The sequence below is a fragment of the Falco cherrug genome, chromosome 1 (assembly GCF_023634085.1).
Source record: "Falco cherrug isolate bFalChe1 chromosome 1, bFalChe1.pri, whole genome shotgun sequence".
Classification (NCBI taxonomy): domain Eukaryota; kingdom Metazoa; phylum Chordata; class Aves; order Falconiformes; family Falconidae; genus Falco; species Falco cherrug.
In genome coordinates, this window is record NC_073697.1 from 19,572,898 (window position 1) to 19,585,502 (window position 12,605).

Consider the following 12,605-nt stretch of genomic DNA (forward strand, 5'->3'; position numbering starts at 1 on the left):
GCACTGTAATGCTGTTTTCCCTGTAAAATGGCAAAAGCCATTTGAGCATGACTGGAGTCATTAAATACATTTAATTTTCACCTGTAATTTAAACAAAAGAAAATAAAAAAAAAAGAAAAGGTCATCCAGGGAGGTGACATTAGAAGTGTAAGCTGACTGTTCAGTGGCACCAGTGGAGGACTAGTGGTTACATATAAGACAGAAAGGTCAGCCAGGGAAAAGATACTAAATGCAAGTTTAAAACATTTAATCTTAGAACAGATTCTTGCACAAACTTTAAAAACAATCTGAGAACACATTTGTTGCTAACTACATGTTTTTTGCATATCATTTGACTGCTTAGCTACAATTAATGCAGATACTGGGATCTTCAGGGTCTAAAAAAAAATAATCATAACTATTTTAAGTATGAAACTTCCATAACAAAGAGGAAAAATGTCTGAAATCCAAATATTTCCATGTACACAGAATTTCCAGGGTGAAAAACATTAATTCTGAAGACTTCATCCCTACAGTTTGTTGGCAACAAAGGTCACTATATCCTGGAGTCCTTTCTCCATATAAAAACATAACAGCTGAACACAGGCTATTTTCCTCCACATCTGGTCACATACATTACTAATACAGAGATAACACAATAATGGAGTTTGTAAATTACTCTCAGACAAAGAGAGCTTTGTAGCTGTTGTTAAAACAGGGCAGGAAAAGTAAGGTGATGTGTATTTTTATAGAGAAATGTAGGAAGAGTGGGTGTGGAACATTCAATATATGCTGCTGACACTATTTAATTGCAGGAGAAAGATTTGGGGTCTGGCCATTGAGAATGTCTTTGAATGAATTACTTCCATTTATCAGTTGTAAGAATTTACATGTGCGTTACTATGGAAACTTAATATGTTGCTTCTCTATTTTTAGTATTTTCAAAAAACCTTAAACTTTAAGTATATCTATCCTCTTCTGTTTTATACAACACATTAAAGGAATTATCTGTTCCAATATTTGATTTCCATTAAAATTTTAAGGCAACCATGACAGCAGTATCAGTAGTAAATCTCAACTGAGTAATACTCAACTGAGCGACAAGAAGTACAATATGTAAGTCCTTATTCTCAGAAGTGCTCCGTGTAATTGAGCTTTTAGCAAAGTGGGATGAGTCAGTGATATGCATAGCAGCTATTCAAGTTATTTAGATAAGGAAGAAGACGCTGCTATAAGTCAGAAAGTTTTCTACTCATCCTCTTGATATAAGCCATTATGGACTGAAGAATTTGATGTAATAATAGTTGTAATATTTGAGGAATTTCACATTGGTAGGCAGTTTTATTAAAATATAATTGTTCACCATCAGATACACAGTTAGTAGTCATACTTCCAAGTCTCAAAAAAGTAGACATTTAAAACAGGTTCCTATCAATGCTTGCATAGGTTCAAGCTGGAAAGAACACGACGAAAAACCCTTTTGCAGCTTTTAACGTTTCTACTTCTGACTTCTTTGAAATGCAAGGTTTCAGTATCACCACAGGATAATGAAACAAACCGATTCAATTTGATGAAACTTCAAATACATTTCTGATTTTGTTTTAAATGAGGCATAGGTCAAATATGTCCAGCTTCATAATTTTCTTCAAACTCATTCAGCCATCTCTAAACGAGAGGCAACACATCAGCTAAGTCTGATCATTCATTAACATGAATATAGGTTGTATAGCAGATGATTCTTCTACATTTAGGGAATTCTTCCCAAAAAAATCAATTTTTGCCATCTAGCTAGTCCAAGCTCTGTGAATAGAGGAATAGTAGTTTCATGCAACCAAGGTAATGGAACTGGACAGTCTGATAAAAAAGACAATATTCTGCTGGAAAGCATAAAGACCCAAGCTGCCTTCATTCCCACGCTCTGCTAGTCCTTGTTGCTGCCAACCACACATGTATGTAGCCACCCCTGTTTAGCACAGTCCCTTTGGCTTCTGTACAAGAGGAGTCTCCTCCTCCTCGGCACAAACCTGGGTGACGCACAGGCCCCCACGCAGACCAGCAACACATTCTAATTTCAGCCGCCCTGAAATAATTTGAGTTCACTGAGATCACTGCCAATTAGAAGGTCAGTTGAGGAATTAATGCATGTCCAGCTTCTGGCTTACAACAACAAACCCAAACAAAAATGAAGGCACACTTAAGAACTGTGTTACAGTTACTAGGCCAGCCTGCTTCTTGTTAAAAACAAGAATACTTTATATTCTCTAGAAATACTCCTATGTTAAAAGGAAATTTCCTAATTCTCAGAAGGGAAACCCCAAACTTTCGAACACAAGAGTGGTATTTCTGGGTTAAAGAAAGATTATGGCCATGCTTTTTATAAATATTTTCTCATCATGCTTCACCAACTTCTGTTTGATGGCAGGGTTAACATGACTTTTGGCATGTTCACAGCATCAGTAGAGACTAAAATAATTTATTGTATTGTATTTCATTGTGAAAATCTGTTTATATGAAAACAGAAAATTTGCTAGGAACAAACCACTCATATTCAGAGATGAAATCACAACAATTCAACTGCAGTTTGTATACAGGGGACTGTACACAGAGTGGGTTTTCGCTCAATGTTTTAAAGAATGTTCTGAAGATATTTCCAGAATTTGTTATGCTATCCTGCAATTGAATGCAGGCCACTCCTTCAGAGAAAGTCTCTGGAGTTTATTTTATTCATACAATAAAAGAAAAAACAAAACAGAACAAAAAAAAAAAACACAAAAAAAACAACCCAAGCCCAAACTATTACTATAGTCAAAGGGGTTTATCCAGCTTTTATTTAACCATTTTTCAGCTCTTTCTTTCAGCTAAAATTCTGTTATTGCTAGACTAATCTGAAGGCCTCCCCTCTTCCTTCTTTCACTTTCACCTGGTATAAGCACTCAGGCCAGTAAGCAAGAGGAGTTGGAGCAGGTTTCTGCTCTCTTGGTGCAGCAGTGATTTTCTGCGGAAGAGTGCATTTATATACAAGAAATGACCCCAGAAAGGGAAAAGGAGGAGGAAAGAGACTGAACTACATCAAAATGGCATCACAAAACATCAACTGCAAGAGAGATTTTGCCAAAGAGACAGAAGGTTGGTGATGTTATCCAGGCTTATTTATACATAACAAAGCCTATAAATACGCAGCTCAAATTGTGTATTCAGTTACAAAGCCTGGGACTCCCACGTGAACCCAATAAAACAGAATGGGCGAGGGGCCAAATCCACCAAAGAGGAAAGTGTTATGTCTTTAGCAAACTCAAGTGAAGTACAATATATATTTAAAAAGAGCACCCACCAGCATCCATGGCTCTGCAACATCAGACAACAAAGACAGCCGGTACTCCACACAGCAGAGCATGGGACAAAGTTCCTCTAGCAACTACAGCTGTGGTAACTGGAACCAGAAGTAATAGAGACATGGAAAGCAACACAACGCAGCCTAGTACAAGACTGCATTTGATTAATTAGCCCTCCAAAGACAGCAGTTCTTTGTTTTATGCTTCAAAAAGATACTTCTTTTTATGTTTTAATTTTATTTTTTTTTTAAATCCTACTCAGCTAAGATTGATAAACAATTTCTCACATTTAGTTCAAAGCACAGGTCAAAAGACTCACTTTTTCAGTTGAGCAAGCAGGTCCAAGCAAGCCTGGCAAGTTAGTACACTGGAAAAGGAGACCTCTTTTTTCTAAATCAACTAATTTTGCTTAAGGTGGCAGGGAGAGAAGAAAGGTTGGGGATTCAGGACAGGTGGCAGATGTAGGGAATATCATAATAAGAATACAGCTGAACACATGAAGTTTTAAAAACCAGAAACACTGTATCATGGAGGATCTCTTATAAGGTTCGAGTGAGTTTTCAGCTAATAGGGTAAGCACATCCAAATGCTACAAATCACTTGTGAATAATTATTCTTAGCCCTTTCCTCAGTCAGAGGCCTTTCAATATTTAAGAACATTACGTCCATTTTTCTGGTAAGGCATACCATGACTCCTTTGCGCCACATATCCATGACGCTTTGTAATGTCATGTTTGCTTTTAATTTTTAGTATTGAACTCATATTTTGTTTATGTAAGTCCCTATTTCTTGCAAATTGTTTCAACTCAATTGGATCAACTGTGAGCTATCTCTAGTTTTGTTCTTCATATTATTTCTTATAATTGTTCTTTCAATTTCACAGTTTTACCTTCCTTTTCTGCTGTTTTAGAAAGGGCAACTCCTCTAAGTGTATAGCACTCTTGGTCTGGTGTTGGTTGTTTTTTTCCTTTGCAAGAAATATATAAAATATACATTTGCATTGAAATAAAAATATTAAAATAACTATTGCCTATTTAGCCAATGAAAGCACTTTCTTGTAGACGATTCACAGAGAAGTAAGAAACAATGTCAACTCCTTAAGGTATGAAAAAAGAGCATGACATCTTGAGACAGTGTCACCATGTTATGTTGTCCTCTGCATGGAAGGACAAACTTTGGCTGGGATAAAGTGAGGTGAGGTGGAGAAAGAAAGGGCATACCTTCCTTCTTCCAGATGTATCACCATGTTCCACCTCATCTTTAAGACCTACTTGCCCTCAGGTATGAATAAGGGAATATTTCATTGTGTGCTCACTGAAGGCTTTTCCATTTTTCAGGAGCACTGGCTAAACTCAGTGAGTAAGAGCTGCTGTTCTGAACGAGGTGAGCAGAAGTTATCCACAGGGCTGTTCAAGAGGGAATTACGAGAATACATCAGGAACCGGATGTTCAAAGTATGTGTTTTTCATAACATCCCACGACATCTCCTGGAACTAAGCACTGATGATTGTTGAGATTCTTGGTATTTCATATTTGGCAGATAATGTCATTTGGTGTATGAGATGTAAGATACTACAAGGTGGAATAGGTTTATCTAGAATTCTGCCTAAACATATAGTTACATAATACGTGTTATCACAGAATCACAGAATGGTCAGGGATGGAAAGGACCTCTGGAGATCATCTACTCTGACCCCCTGCTAAAGCAGGGTCTGCTAGAGCAGGTTGTACAGCGTCATGTCCAGGTGGGTTTTGAGTATCTCCACAGAAGCAGATTGCACAAACTCTCTGGGCAGCCTGGTCCAGTGCACCTTCAAGGTAAAGAAGTTCTTCCTCATATTCAGAAGGAACTTACTGTGTTGCCGTTTGTGCCTGATGCTCAGTGTCCTGTCACAGGGCACCACTGAAAAGAGCCTGGACCCATCCTCTTGGTACTCGCCCTTAAGATATTTGTAGACATTGATAAGATCCTCTCTCAAGCCTCCTCCAGGCTAAACAGGCCCAGCTCTCTCAGCCTGTCCTCACAAGGGAGATAGTCCAGTCCCTCATCATCTTTATAGCCCTTTGCTGGCCCCTCTCCAGCAGTTCCCTGTCCCTCGAACTAGGGAGCCCAGAATTGGACACAGCATCACTTATACACTCTTTTTCACTTATGTCACCTGACTGTTTAAGTCTTGATTCAGTAGTTGCTGGAGTCAAGACTGATAGACCAATACCCTTCATATTTCCTTTCCTTTAAATTAAAATCTTTGTATTTCATAATCTGCTATTTAGAGAAATCTAGAAGCAGTAAAAATAAAATCAGATTTATGGTATAGGTACATAATAGATATGCATATGTATGCAAAAATGAGGTGAAATCTTCCTGATTGGATATGAATTTTTGAACATGGGAAAGTTTATGAACTGGATGAGTTCTGCAAAGCTGCAACTCTAAACTGCAGAGGAACCAAGAATTATTTTAGCTACAGGAAACATTTGACATTCATTATTTTTGGCATATCCCTCCATTCTTGTCCTTTTCAAAGAGCTCAGAAGAATTTGTATTCATGGTAGTCTGAATGACCCTACATGTATAAACAAAATCATAGAAGAAAAAAGAAAGCAAATATCATGCTTTCTATGCATGAGATTTCTGCAATACAGAAAGGAAGAATAATGTCTACATAATGCAAGAAATGTCTCTGGGATAAGATGGGTCACAAAAAAAGGTTTTGTTTTCTTTTTTTTGGTAGTCATTCAGTGGTATGTAGGCCTACAGTCAGCTGCTTCAGTTATTTATTTTTTTTATTCCAGTAATCATGAAAAGTGCATGGCAGTAGGACTATCTTTAAACAATTAGGTCTTTTTTATTGTAGGAGGGACTGGCTTTTAATAACAAAACAGTCAACATTTTTCTAATGAACTCCAAAACAAGTCTCCTAATGTGATGTATTTCTATAGAGTTAGGTTTGTACTCATTTATCTCATAAAATATCTCTATTTTTACCATTTTCTGAGCACTAGATGTCCCAATTTATGAATTTCTCATATTAGAAAGTGCATGAATTACAGACATTTATTTTAAAATTCTGTTTTAAACACTGTTTCCAACCCTCTAACTAGGTTAGGAAATGAGTGAATTTATTCCCCTTTAGGGTTTGAAACTTAATAGCAGACTTCAAATGCAAAAAATAAAGGCGGCACAAACACCCAGACTTCAGTGAAACAAAACTGCTTGCATAAGAAGCGCTGTATATGTTGAAACATTAACTGAACCAAGGCTGATCCTTCCACCTTACTCAGTCATTTAAAAAAACAACAAAACAGCAAACTTAACAACCAACATGCATGTATCTTTTTCTTTTACTTGTGTTTCTTGTCTATTTCAATTACTGCCTTATTAAAGCAGGAGCTTGTTACTTCTCTGCTTTAGCATGACTTTGGCTACGTACATTATTGTGTCTTGATTAACTAATATTATATGCAGTTTACAAACTACTGTAGCAACATTTACTTTGATGAAAGTATTATTACTTATAGTAGCTACAAATCAGACTCAAATTATGACTCAATGAGTCCTAAGCAAAATGCTCTATAGTTAATATCTTTTCTATTGGCATTGATGTATAAATTATTCCTTCCCAAGGAAGGCTACGTGCTAAACTAGGTAATGCATTGTTCAGAAATCACATCATTCTACAACACGTTTTTTCTAGATCTGCAGGAAAAGTTGGCAGCTCTGCATATCAAGAGCTTTATCTCATGCTCCTGTGTGCCACTGGAAGAAACCAAAGGTATCAGCAACGTCTCAGGGAATTTGCGGGATGTGAATGCCACACTGACAGTTAGGTTTTTGATTTTCCATTTCACCACTAAAGGCAGTAACCTTCTCTGAGGACTTCCCAAAGGCAATTCAGAACTGAACACATCAATAGTAAAAGCTTAACTATAACTTATATTTTAAGAAGTATGCAGAAACAGAAGCTGTTTAAAACACCTTTTTAAAAGTTGAAATATCCATTACTGGGCATTTCTTCCATACTGAGACAGGGGAAATGTTTCTCTGACGTGTGAAGCTATCAAAGAGTGTCTGGGTAGGCAGAATCCCCTTACAGCGGGTTAAGGACTAATTATCTTTTCTGCCTTGTTTCCCTGTTGCAGTGTCTGCCTGCCTGTCCTTCAGTATCCTGTAATAAATTCTGGATCCAGTGGCCACTTTCAAACCAAGCCAAACCCAAACTATCTCTACAGTTTCATTAACTGGCAGAATGGAGGACAGAGGTTCCAAATTAGTGCTCTTTCCCCAAGTTAAGGGAAAGGCTACTGTGTTAGCTCATCTCTATGAGACATCACAAAACCAACCTGGGAAAGAACAGATGTGTGAAGCAGGGAGACACACATTCTGATGTTCCCGCTGCAGTAAACAGTCCAGTCACGAGATACAAGAGCTCAGGAACTGGGGTGTTATGAACTCCAGTACTCATGGAGCTATTGATGGAGATGAATCCTTTTGAATAACCTTTAGTTTTGCCAGATCTTATCACTTTGATAAATGTGATATATTATAAATACTAAGTTAGACTAGACTTGAATAACTTAAGTGTTCCAGTGACTTATTATCCTTGTTAACTTCCTGATTTAAAGGCATGTGAGAAAATGGCTTGAACATGCACTTCAGGCTTTCATTTACGCAAGAGAACCACACACACATTTATAACTGCAAAAACATGGAGTACCTTGTACTGCCACAGCTAAAAATATATACTATAAATAGGCCACAAAGAACAACCCGTGGGAAAATGAACATGGTTATACTTCTGTCAGAAAGATCTTCATCATGGAAATGGATTGTTTCAAGGGAAGGGCAAAGTGAATAATTACCCAGGCCAGACTTAGCCCGGGACCTCAGTACTTTTCACTGCTATCGGTTCAAACAGCTTAATCTCTCTTTCATAGCCTATCTTTCTACCCAGCTTACTGCTCCCCACTGTGTATCAAATTTTGGGCTCTCATTCACTAAAAATGCCAGCATGAATGTTCCCCACAAACACTTCTGTGCTTTCATGGCAATTGCCATGCAAGGACAAAACTACCTGTGGGCATCTACAATGTCTCTATTTTCTTTTCTCTCAAAATTCATATGTGCCTTGCCACTACCTGAGCAATTCCATAATCCATAACAGTTTACTGTTAATTTGCATTAATAGTTGTCTTGCACCATTGACAAGAGAATCCTTGGACTGGGTAATCCTTTAGCTCCCCATGAATAAATCTTCTAGCACAACTGGGTCAGGAGAGATGAGTGGGCCAGGATAAATAAAAAAAAAAAATTCAAAAACTCCCAATGCTCATCTTATTTTCAAACCCAAGTGGTGACAGATCGTACATATCCATACTCACATTAGTGCACTATTACGTGCATATGACCAATTCCACTCAAGGCAAAAAGATAATTTACTACCTCACAAAGAAAAGTTTGCATAGTGGAAAGCATTTTTGCATAGCGTATTAGGTGGTCTATTATCCATACTTTTTCCAAGGCCCATTCGAATTTGTTTTTACCTTTTCCCTCCTCCTCCATGCATTAAGCATCATCCACAGCCAAAATAATGCTAGGTTTTAGTTGACAGCTCCATTTTGATAAATTACCTGGAAGGATTGCAGAGAGAAAAAAATAAGAAAAAAGTAAATGAAGCAATACTCTAAAGTTTTTGTTTAAAAAGCACTGGGTTTACCGATCTAATCTTACCTGTGGATTATCCAAGTCTCTCAGCTGCTGAATATTTTACAGCAGCTACTCCAGAACAGGTCCATGACTGCAACGCTGACTTTGCCCTTTGGAGCAACAGCTCAGTTCTGCCAAGTTCACTGTATTCACTTTTCCCACTGAAATCAGTGAACGTTTATGGGCCTCTTAAAAGGTGTGAGCAAAACTGACAACCAGGCAGAAACGTACATCCAGCTATTGTGTAGGGTGACATGGTATCAAATTTTAGTGAGCAGTAAACATTTCAAAGTTAAACTTGATCCAAATTTTGTAAACAATCTCTCAGCCCTACAAAATTACTGAAAGAGGAACTTATCTGATAGGATCTCTCTGCTTCAGTTTGTTGCACATATTATAATTACTATTATGAATTATCTAGATATAGATATATTATTGTGATGTACTATATATAAGTATAAAAATACATTAGAAAGACAATCCTAAATTCCTGGAACACTTAAAGTATAAATAAGTTATTCCTTGTCTTTCTCCCAAAAAAGCCACACTTCTAGATGGTTATAAAAAACAAAATCTTTTTTTCTCTGAGAGGCTGTTTTGTCAATATTCAGCTGCTCGATGATGCTCACAAAGGGTACAGAAAGTTTCCTACCAGATCTAACTCATTATTACTCAGAAAAGTTGTATGTCCAGGGTTGTGGACTGCCTTAAAGTGTACTGGAGAGATGTCCTTTGAAGATTATGTACAAACTCAAGGTCAGTAGCCTTGTTCACCTGCAACAGCCAAGTGTGATTTAGATAATAGAGTAAAATAATCATCTTTCTATGATGACTGTTAACAGGAATGTTTTGGCATTTTAACAACTTAAAACGTGATTTAAACTGGATCTTCTAAACTAGAAAATAAGAATATTTATAAAGACATTTTTGGTCTAGTAGCTCTTCTTTTCAGACTAAAATATCTCTAAATTCATGCTGTAGTATAGCAGCCAATTATTAAATTTTTAACATCTAGAGGTATTGTACTGAATGGTTGCATATTCAGAAATGCCATAAAATTTTGGATCAACTTTGGAGGTGATAAAAAATATTCATTTTTTGTAAGGTTATGAGAAAACAACTTTCTCTTTGTTAAAAAAATGTGTAATTTATACTACAAATAATGCCATTTGATTACAAAATTATCTTTATTGTTATCTGAGAATTCACAGAAACTTAGTCCAATCACCAGGCATTCTGGATGAAGAAAAGTCATGGAAGAGAAACACCTAGGTTTCATGAGGTGCTGCAACCATTCATCAAAGAGACTTCAAATCAATTACTGTCCTCTGTCCCTAGGGTATTATTCCCTCTGACTTCTGCAGAATTACAGCTCTGTGGTCTGCAAGAGCTCCAGCAAATGGGATTTCCAGCTGGGGAGCAATCTGCAGCAGAGTTTCTGCAGAATATGGGGTGCTTTTCCCTATCTGCCCCTTACACCCGATAACATCCCCAGTTGCTGATGGTGTGCTGTCATCACACCAGAGAGCCCCCTACGGCAAGCAGGGGAGTGTCTGAATGGTTCTAATGAGGGTGTCCAGTCTCAGTTTCTGACCAAGCTGAAACCACTTGTTGACACGTGCCTCTCCCAGATCTAGGGAGGGGTTTTCATTGTGGTTTTTTTTGGTTTGGTTTTTTTTTTGTTTTTTTTTTCCTGAAGTGCTCAGGGCCAGACAGTTTCCTGTAGCTTTGGAAAGCAAGTGTCAGTCTCTCATTTTTTTCAGATCTCCCAACTAATTGCAAGTATCTTGCCCAAATCTCTTCAGCAGGTGGCCCTCATAATCTCATGTTGAATTCACACATCTTCAAAGTTCTCAGTAATGCTGGGTATCTACAGAATACTCCTAAAATAATAGCAAAGGTATGTGACAGACTGCCTTTGAACTGCTTATGGGGCTTGGGGTTTAGCTTGTTTGTTTCTTGGTGCTGGGTTTGTGGCGTTCTTTTATTTTCCGGGTAGCAAGTTCTGATCTATAGCAGTAAAAGAAGCAGACTTGATGCTACCCAGAACTAAAACTAATTGCTTTCCATTATAAAGTCCCAGTTTCTTTTCCTATATTTTGAAAAATCAGCTTGCCCTGGAAAGTATCAGTGTCTCAGAAGAAAGAACAGTTTCATTTCTGCTGGCTTTGTTGGTTTGTTTCATAGACATTATAAAATGAGCTTTGTTCTGCTTCTACTTCAAATCCCCCTCACAGATGGACATTATCCTTTTGTAGTGATAGTGTAGTTTCTTAAAAAAACCTTGGAAATATGTGGACAACACATAATTTGGAAGGAATTCTTTCTTATTAATGAATGCTTTTACCCCATTATTTTGCATTTGTTAGGCCACCAGCCCTGCTCACGTTGCTACCATTAGGTATGCTTATTTCAGTGGGAGCAACAGTGATCATACACCTGCAGATGCAATTTTTTTTTCCAGTGAGTGGCAAAGCCAGTCCTGTGCTTGCCACTGGTGAGCTCCTGGCACTCAGCACCCCCTTCATGGTTCTGCCTATTTCACTGAATCAGAACAGCCAGGCTGGGGACTGCACTTTCCAAGTGAGCTTCTTCTCAGCCAGAACAATGTCCATGGAAGGACTTCCTGAACCAGGCACATCACAGAGGCTAGCCAGATAGGTTTTAAAAGAGCCTAAATATCGGCCTGTGGAATTCCAGGGGTTATGGAAATTTCATATCCAATTAACATGATTTCTCTTGCCGAACAATGAAAATCCTAAAAAGATCATAGTTTTATGGATGCCAAGATCTCTCTTTAATAAGATGTCTTCTGTTTTATCACTCTGTTTAAAAATCATTGGGTAACATGAAGTTTTAGTGGCTCATATAAACTCAGGAGTCTAATCCCATTACTTTAGAGAAGGCTGCCTCTGGTTCTGTGTGTTTGTACAAACAAACACAGGGTTCAGAGAGAGCTAAATGTTTTAACCAGTTCCCTTTAAGCTAAAGCCGCCTCATTATACTAAATATAGCTTTTAATTATTCTCCTTTCCTGCTTTTGTTGTTCTTAATCCATGCACAGTGCTCATAACTTACCAGAATAAGTATTTGACACAAGCAAATAAATTCTCACAATGTTTTATGAGAAACACAATTCTTAACAACAGAGCTAACAAAATCCTCAAGAAGTGGTCATTAATGAACGAAAAAAAGCTGTGATTTACCACCACTGAGACTAATACAGGTAAAGCAGACAAAGAAGGATATAAAATATTTTTTATATTTTCCATTAACCAAAGCATAAATAGCACAGGTATGGAGACAGGAGAGCAGTTCAGAGACTACTCAGTTACCAGTGTATGAAGTTCAAATCCACATATATATGTATACGATGAAAGAGACTGGTTGTAACGGCAGCAATTTTTATACATAATTCTTTCTGCAATAATATCAAGGTTGCTACAAATGTTGTCTACTCTTATTAGCTAGACCACGATTGCTTACTTCATCTGGCAACACCTCCAACAACAATTTTATAATCCTTAATGTCATCTTTACTTACCCAAGCAAAAATTTCAGGATGCAAACGCAACTGAAAAAAATAA

At 37.5% G+C, this 12,605-nt stretch overlaps 1 long non-coding RNA gene across 2 annotated transcripts in view; it reads right to left on the minus strand.

The window, feature by feature from the left end:
- The window catches only part of LOC114014295 (uncharacterized), a 144,491-nt gene that overhangs the window by 65,409 nt on the left and 66,477 nt on the right, over nt 1–12,605 (minus strand). For both annotated transcript variants that reach the window (XR_008730037.1, XR_008730034.1), the window contains 3 exons: nt 12,563–12,592; nt 9,043–9,179; nt 8,856–8,942 (listed from right to left, as the gene is read on the minus strand). This is a non-coding gene — a long non-coding RNA (uncharacterized LOC114014295). The remainder of the gene's footprint in view (nt 1–8,855; nt 8,943–9,042; nt 9,180–12,562; nt 12,593–12,605) is intronic.